The sequence below is a fragment of the Pleurodeles waltl genome, chromosome 6, assembly GCF_031143425.1.
Source record: "Pleurodeles waltl isolate 20211129_DDA chromosome 6, aPleWal1.hap1.20221129, whole genome shotgun sequence".
NCBI lineage: Eukaryota > Metazoa > Chordata > Amphibia > Caudata > Salamandridae > Pleurodeles > Pleurodeles waltl.
This window is the reverse complement of record NC_090445.1, coordinates 602828454-602837204: the sequence shown is the minus strand read 5'-3', so window position 1 is coordinate 602837204 and position 8751 is coordinate 602828454. Positions and strand designations below refer to the sequence as shown.

Genomic DNA, 8751 nt, shown 5'->3' with positions numbered 1-8751 from the left:
TGGGCACCGAGACAAGTTTCGTTAAAAGCCCTGCGAGGCTGCGGCTGCCTGGAATGCAGAACTAGTGGGATATGCTCAGTGTCCCGGGGTCATTTAGAAGCAACTTTACATTCGCTGATCGTGGCCGGCGCAACTGAGGCCGGGCAGCCGAATGTCCGCTGGGCCTGATCCAGGGTGGAAGAGAAGGAAACCGGCAGGGTGCTCCGGGATCTGGTCGAAGACTGCTTCGCACGAGTAGGAAGGAACGGGAGTCCGGGAAGAGAGAAATGTGAAACGAACTTCACTTCATGTGTTTCACCGTGAATGTCCGCTCCCGGCAGCAAGGCACCGCGCAGCACCGGCGAGGAGTCTAGGAGCCCGCCCACCGACGGGGAAAGGACATTTCCCTGTCCGGCCCCGACGGCACAAGAGCAGACCCTCCTCCGACCCCCCCGGGAGCTGCACCCCGCCGTCCCAGCATCCGAGCGCTGCGAGGCCTCCGGGAGGCTCAAGCGCTACACAACTCCAAATAACAGAACTAACTGTCCGGCTCCTATCCCCGACTGTCAGCTCCGCTCCTCCCCGCCCGGCACCCTCTCACCTGCACCCCGGCCCCGCCGCCGCCGTCTCTCCCTCCGCCTCGGCTGCGGCTCTTTGTTTCTTTCGCGTTGCGCGAATACTAGCTCGGCGGCGGCCATCTTGGGTAAGGATCTGCGCCATATTGAGTCGGGACGTCAGCTGTGCCCTGCAGTGAAAGCCGCCATTTTAGATGAGGGAGCAGCGAACGCGCCAACTCCGTACCTGGCATCTGAACGGGTAACCGTAGGAGCCATTTTCGCACAGGGTCACAACCGTCGCCAGTGATGTCGTACGCCATCTTGGTGATGACACGCTCCCTCTCCAGTGTAGACATCTGCATTAGCGGCCGTCTTGGAAAAGGACGAACTCCGTCCAGAGTGAAGACTGCGCCATCTTGGATAAGGACGTACTCCGTCTAGAGTGAAGACTGCGCCATCTTGGATAAGGACGTACTCCGTCTAGAGTGAAGACTGCGCCATCTTAGATAAGGACGTACTCCGTCTAGAGTGAAGTCTGCGCCATCTTGGAAAAGGACGTACTCCGTCTTCTGTGAGGACTGCGCCATCTTGGATAAGGACGTACCCCGTCTTCTGTGAGGACTGCGCCATCTTGGATAAGGACGTACCCCGTCTTCTGTGACGACTGCGCCATCTTGGATAAGGACGTACCCCGTCTTCTGTGACGACTGCGCCATCCCGGGGACTACGGAGCCCGTAAAATAGACGAGTCCCCAGGGAGGACCCGAAGCCGCTGGCCCCACTCCGCTGAGCTGAGCCGTGCTTGCCTCTGACACCCTGCGGAGAGAAGGAAAGCGGAACACCGGTGACCTGATCGGGGTCAAGGAACAAAACTGGCGAGGCCCCTTGACTTGGGGCCCCTGGAAAACTAACTCTAGAGACCCCTACTCGGAGGTCCGACAGAGCACCACTGGGGGCACCTGAAGACAAGATTGTACAAACGCAGCATTAAGGTGAGAGCCTCTGGGAATATAATGGAAACACCCCTGGTCCGGGGAATCACCTGGCGAGTTGAATTGAACCAGATCCCAGCAGGGACTATTTCCAAGACTCTGCACTAAGAGGGGGGTTTCAAGACCAAAGCAAGAGTAAAAGCGATCCACCCAGTTTCTTTCTGACCCCAACTATGGATTGTGGGCTCTGAGAGTAACTCCACACCTTGCCCCATCACTCGAGCAAACCACAACGATCTGTAGGGAAACCACCTACATTTGGCACATGCACATCACCGCAAAATGGGTAAAACGGGCCAACACCGTGCAGTACAGTCCTCTAGACTCTTAGGGCACTTGGAGGTAGTTCTGTCTGAGGTAGGAGTGAGATGCACTCCTTGCACCATTTCTTCACAGCTGTGCAGCACTTAGTGCCAGTTGCAACGTTTAGGTTTGCGCAAGTACGCACGCTGGTCTTTCGCTGTATTGGCAGCAGCCCCAACATTCTGGACACAGGGCATTTGAGCCCCTTTGGGTTGGCCAGCTGACTAGGGGTTCCTGGTGGTTTGTAGGGCGTCAGGCCCCATTGTGTATTTGTGGTGCTAGGAAATGTATTTCTGGTAGTTTGATTTTCAGACCCTGTTCTGGCTACCTCTAAATTGTGTTTTATGATTCTGAGGTTCTGGCATACTTTGGGTTATGCTAGTGAAATTATGTTCCACCCTGTGCTTTTTGCCCATAATGATGCCGATACTTAGGAGATAAGTATCTAATATTAGACTGTTGAGATTTGGGGCGTACAATGTCTTTGATACCTATTGTGATGCTGTGCTTTATGTGGTTTATATCTCAGGATGATAAGTACAGTGATTTTCCTCTTACACCACTCCATCTCCTATCCTATCTTGTTGAATCAGCCCTGTTCTGAAGTAACAACCTATCCCTAATCGCCTCACTTTCCTGTCTCCACAATAACTCAGGTTCCTTCACCCGATGTCTGGATTACGTGCCCCCTTCTTGCCCTCATACTTCTCCGCACCACCACCGTCCTAGTAACACCCTTCCCTTTCCCCACCACCCTCCTCCTCCACAATTTCCCAACATGGCCACCGCTCGAATTAAGTCTGGAATTAATTGCTACAAAATCATCTACCCTTCTAACCTGTCTAAAGCTGCAACAAAACGTTTCAAGCATAACACCATTGAATATTTCCCCGATTCCCTTTTTGTCGATCAGTTTTACAATGGTCGATATGGGGGGCTCAAAAATGATCTAATTTTTTTCACGCACGACATACCTCTTGGTCCACCAGCTTTTACAATTCCTTTAACGTCACCTCCTCCTCCTCTATCCCCCATGGGAAACAGCTAAAAATTTCCCCCTCTGCGTGTTTTAACGGCTCCCTCACTATCTCACTCTATAACAACGGTACTGTTATGATCCAAGCCAAAGACACCTGTCTCTCTCTCTTTGACCGCCTCTTCCCTTCCCTACTCCCCTCCCCTGCTACCGGGCTATCCCTTGACTCTCCATCTAGCTCCACCAATTACTCCCTTTCTCCTCCCCTGACCCCCCCACTCTCCAACAGGCTGCACCCTGGGGAGGCACAGGTCGATCCTCTTCTCTCCCCTCGGACCTCCCCTCGCATTCTTCCCCCCTCACAGTTTGCCCCTCCCCTCTTCACTTCAGCCTTACCTCTAGCTAACACACTCCTCGTCCATTCCGCACCGTCCCGGCACTCCATTCTCATCTCCTCCCCCCTATCCCTTCCAGCCACCCCCCTCCTTAGACCACCTCTCCTCCAGCCCTCTCCCCCTGTCTATGTTCCCTACGCTCCCCTTGTTCCCTCCTCCGCTCTTCTTTTCCGCCCACTCCTCCCCTCACTATGTACCCCGATTTCCCCGCAAATACATTCCATCTCTCTCCCTCCCCACTCTCCTCCAGCACTGCTGTGCTACCCCCTTTCCTCCCCTGGTAACCCCTTCCCTCCCTCGGACCGAGCAGAATCACTTCCTTTCTTCAACTTCCCTTTCTCCCAATCCCCCCCATTCTGCCCGATACCCGCTCCATCACAGCCACCTCACTTAGCTGCCAGGACCTATCCAACTCTATCCAACTCCCCCCCCTTCCTTTCATACCTCCCTAATCCCTATGACTCCTCACACTCCTCCCCTCTCCTATCGCCCCACCGCCCCACTCCTCTACTATCGCCCCCTAGTTCTGCCCTTAATTCCTATCCTTCTTGCAACGCCAACAACAACAACTCTCCTCTCACCCCTGGTGCACCAACTCCTGCTCTCACCCTAAACCTTTCCCCACCTCTGAACCCTATACCCCTACTCCCCTCCCGTTCCCCCACCTCTTCCTGCCGTACACTGCCTAATGCACCCCCTCCTGTTTCCATCGAGCCACCCATTACGCTGTGCTCTTCCTTACTCTCTCTGGAAAAAAAGCTAGGCTCTCTAATCACCGCCATCTCCCAACTTGAAGCTACCATTTTAGTTTTAAGCTCCAAGATCTCGACTTTTCCACACACCTCAATTCCTTTGGCTAACACTCACCCTTCCACGAGATGCACCTCACCACCACACCCCACTATAGCTAAACATAGCCAGTCGTCTGCAAATCCACACAAGCACTCGAACGCCACCCTTCCTTCACTTCCACTTCCCAGTAACCCTGTAATCTACACTATTCCGACCATCTCCTCTGTCAGAACCACTCGCCCACCTAAATCCTCCCGAGCGCCCTCATATAAGCACAATATCTCTATCACCCCTCATAGCCCAAGTGCCCCCGTCACCAAAACAGTTGCGTCAGAGCTGCGCTGTCTGCTCCACAACTGCAGATCTGCAATAAAACACAAACTTGAAATCTCCGATACCATCAACCTGCACAATATTGACATGCTCTTCCTCACAGAGACCTGGTTCAACGATACCTCTCACTCTATGTTTGATCTCCTTGTACCCACAGGCTATTCTATACTTAGAAATGACAGAATTGACAAAGTGGGGGGAGGTGTTGCGGTCATCTTTAGAAACTCCCTTCAACTTAAGGCTCTTCCTAACAGCTCCTGCCACACTTTTGAATGCCTATCACTTGAGCTTCAATTGCACCACCGCTCACCTCTCAGATTCCATGCTATTTACCACCCGCCTGGTAGCAGCCCTTCGTTTATGGAGGAACTCACGGACTGCATCAACGACCAATTCACGCAAAGTGACAATCAGATCTTCGTGGGTGACTTCAATGTCCACTGGGGCTCGCCTCAAGACACAAATGCGAATTTGCTGGCCACCTTCCTCTCTGCAAACGATCTTATCCAACACTGCACAGAAACAACACACTCTAAAGGCTCAATCCTAGACCTTGTCATTTCTAAAGCAGGCTTGCTGACTATCGCTACCCCTATTCATGTAGACTGGTCGGACCACCTCCTCATCCCATTCTCTCTTCACCTATCACACTCTATAACTCTGGGCCAGCCTAAGAGGGCTACTTCCTGGTTCCGTGACACTAAAAATATTGACCTCAGTACACTCTGTAATTCTGCCTTGCTATCACTTCCAAGGCTAGACCCGGACCTAGATGTCAACGAACTCACCTCCCAATGCCTCACAGTCCTTGCAGTCGAAATCAATAATGTCGCTCCTCTCCAAAGCAAAAAGAAAAGGCCCACTCCCTCAGCACCTTGGTTCAACAAATCCCTCTATGAAGAAAGGAAGCTCATAAGAGCCCTTGAGAAACAATGGAGACAAGCACCCTCCACTGAAAATTTGGCCACGCTTCGTTCAGCAAGATCCAAGTACCACAATCTCATCTTCCTTGGAAAAGCGTCGCACTACAAATCCCTCCTTGACTCAGCCAAAAATAGACCCAAAAAACTATTCGACCTCATCAAGAACCCTAACAGCTCTCCCCCAACCTCCAAATTGTAAGATTCCACAAAGAAAGCAGCGGAATTCGCTATATTCTTTGACGAAAAGGTAAAATCACTTGTAGATCAGGTCATTCATCCTACCCCCACAGAGGAGTGCAAATCCTTAACCATTTGGCAAAACTTTGACCCCATCTCTGACGATGCTCTCCTTAAATGCATCCTCGATACAAAGCCCTCTAACCATTCTCTTGACCCCATCCCTAGTGCCATTGCCATTGACTTCTATACTAATTCTCTTTCCTACTGGACCACTCTGGTCAACCTCTCCCTCAGTCAAGGCTCCCTTCCTGTGTCCTTCAAAACTGGGCAGGTCACCCCTCTGCTAAAAAAAACCACTGCTGATGCGAACGACCTCAACAACTACCGTCCCATCACTAACCTACCCTTTCTTGCGAAAATCACAGAAAAATGTGTAGCGAAACAACTCTCTCGCCATATCAAGGAAAATGATCTTCTTGACAATTTCCAGTCTGGCTTCATTCAAAACCGCAGCACTGAAACAGCCCTGCTGCTAGTGATTGATGACGCGCTGCGGATACTCGATTCAGGGGAGTCTTGTCTTCTAATTCTTCTTGACCTTTCTGCAGCCTTTGACACTGTCAATCACAACACTCTCCTTAACACTCTTCAACAGAGAATGGGCATGGAGGGCACTGTGCTCAAATGGTTTGCCTCCTTCCTCTCTGATAGATCCCAAATGATCAAAATAGCGAACAGTCTTTCAGCTCCTGTAGCAGTCAGTCAAGGTGTTCCTCAAGGCTCCATACTTGCACCCACACTGTTCAATCTCTATTTAGAACCGTTGGGAAATCTGCTGAGTAAATCCGGGATCCACTATCATCTATATGCGGATGACACTCAGATTTACCTTAAGGTGGCCTCCAATCACGATCTCTCCTTCCTTAGCTCTACCCTCGAATCCATTCAAAACTGGATGGTAACTCATCAACTGATCCTGAATCCCTCCAAAACAGAATTCCTCCTCCTTTCCTCCTCCCTTTCTCATCCCCCAGTGCAAACATGGATGGATCAGATCAATCTAATGAACAATAAGCCCATCATTGTCGAGAGCGCAAAATCCCTTGGTGTCATTCTCGACAAAAAACGTAATCTACTCTCCCACATTAACTCCATTGCAAAGTCTGCTCGACACCAACTGCGCCTTCTTTGGGGGATTCGTCGCTTCTTCCCGGAGTACGACCTTAAAACCCTGGTCCAAGCGCTGGTTCTCTCCAGATTGGACTACTGCAACTCTCTTCTTACTGGCCTTCCCAAATCCCACCTTTCCCCCCTGAAGTCTATTCTCCATTCAGCAGCTCGTTTCATATATGGGGCCAAAAGAAGCGACCACATCACACCCATTTTATCCACCCTCCGTTGGCTTCCCATAGAGGCAAGATCTATCTACAAAACTGCATGTATCACCCACAAAGCCTTGCACTCCTCCTCCCCTCGCTACCTGGTGAATAAACTGAAACTCTCTGGGGGCTCCAGACCATCACGTAATGCAGAAAAGTTATTGCTTGAACCTCCCATTTTCAAGAAGGAAAGATTGATGGCCCAATCCTTTTCAGGCAACGCGGTGAGAATCTGGAACTCACTTCCGCCTCAGCTTCGGACCACCACCTCTTCCCAGGCCTTCAAAACTGACCTCAAAGCTCTCCTCCTTCAAAGACACTTCCAAAGTTAATTCAAGCCCTCTGTTTTCAGAAGGAAGTCCTTCCATTATAGGATATTCTGTTCTCCATGCCTATAGAAGTGCCTTCCCAGGGTGTTTTTGTGTTTTGAGTGTCTGCCATTTAGTGCAGTATTTTACCTCTACCTGTATCTTGTACTCGTTTGTAACATGCACACGGCACCTTTCCTTTTCAACGTATCATTTGCTACCTCTTATATCTTGTTTGCTTTTGATACATGCACAACGGCCACCACTGCCTCATGTAACGTAACTATTGTTTTAGTGTTTTGAGTGTCTACCATTGATTGCAACTTTTTTTACCTCTATTCGTACTTTATTTACTCTTGTAACCTGCACACGTCACTTTTTCCTCTCATAACGTATCGTTTGCTACCTCGTTTATTTTTTGCTCTTGATACGTGCACAATTATCACGATTGCCTCTTGTAATGTAACGCTTGTTTTTGTAACAGGCTCACTTGTAATTTGTCTCCTCTTGTATCTTTACTTTGCCTATTGTGAAGCGCTCTGACACCTTCGGGTAAAGTCCGCGCTATATAAAAACGCATTAAATAAAATAAAATAAAATACGATTCAACTGTAATACGATCCCAGCAGCTTCACTGGTGCGCTCTAATACCAAGAGCCACCCGGCCTTTACTCGCGTGGGCAGTGCGTCATCAGAGTACCTGCGGTCTCCTCCCTCTTATTGCCCCCGTGCACTGGCTCCCCGCCGGGGTCTAGGCCGCATAGTTGTGTGCGCAAGTTCAGCCGAAAGCTGAGGCTGTCTCCTCTCCTTAGAAGCCCAGCCTGGGGCCTGCGCTGTGACCCCGTTGGCTACCGTTTTCGGTGAGTGCGACTCTGCTTTATAGTGAGGAGCTGTGGTGTATGGTAGACCGCCTAAATGTTCCACAAACAACAGCTCAGGGTGAGCACATCCTTAGGCTTTGCGGCCGCTGCCGGATTGGAGCTACGCTGTCTCTTGGCCTCTTCACAGCTCAGGGATGGGGTTCGGCGGAGGCCCCCGTCTTAGCTGTCATTTTGTGATAAAGGGACATTTACCCACTTCACTTGATTTGTAGAAGTTTTGTCCGTGCTTTGCACACATGCAGCATGTACAGTGCTGCGCACGGACTAATATTTCTTGCTTAAAAGGGACCAAAATGCCCACACTGAATGTTCGTAGTTTTAGGCAGCATTGCTCAGGTAAACAGTTTCCCAGTCGCCGTTGCTTAGATACTTGGAATGCTTAGTAACGAAGCGTCAATGGAATGTTTCTATTCAACTGGGGAGGGATGTTAGGGGCAGTTGTAGGCTGGACTGTTAGCTATGTCCAGATTTGCTCCTCATTTTAAATAAATGCTATTGCTTAATACAAACAGTGTTTCCATTACTTAACACTGTCGACGAGAGCCGAGGAGCCACAGGGCCTGCGCGGCATCGTACCGAATTCAAGATTTGCTGATTACTGGAGCCAAGTTGGAAGGGTATATGCGCTACGAACAAACTCAAGTAAAATTAACTGATTGATTGCAGGGGAGTCCTTAATACTCGCGCATCTATGCGCTTGTGAAATTGTCAGAATTAAATGACTGCTTCTGACAGAACTCAACTGTAATTGCA

General features: G+C 50.2%; 1 protein-coding gene across 4 annotated transcripts in view; it reads left to right on the top strand.

The window, feature by feature from the left end:
- The first annotated feature begins 7795 nt into the window (after positions 1-7795).
- Positions 7796-8751, top strand: part of OARD1 (O-acyl-ADP-ribose deacylase 1) — a 28517-nt gene continuing 27561 nt past the window's right edge. For 3 of the 4 annotated variants that reach the window (XM_069238868.1, XM_069238867.1, XM_069238866.1), the window contains exon 1: positions 7823-7977. The gene's annotated coding sequence lies outside the window, so the exon portion shown is untranslated. Of the gene's footprint in view, positions 7978-8751 lie in introns of all 4 variants that reach the window. The other variant, XM_069238865.1, reaches the window with a different exon arrangement.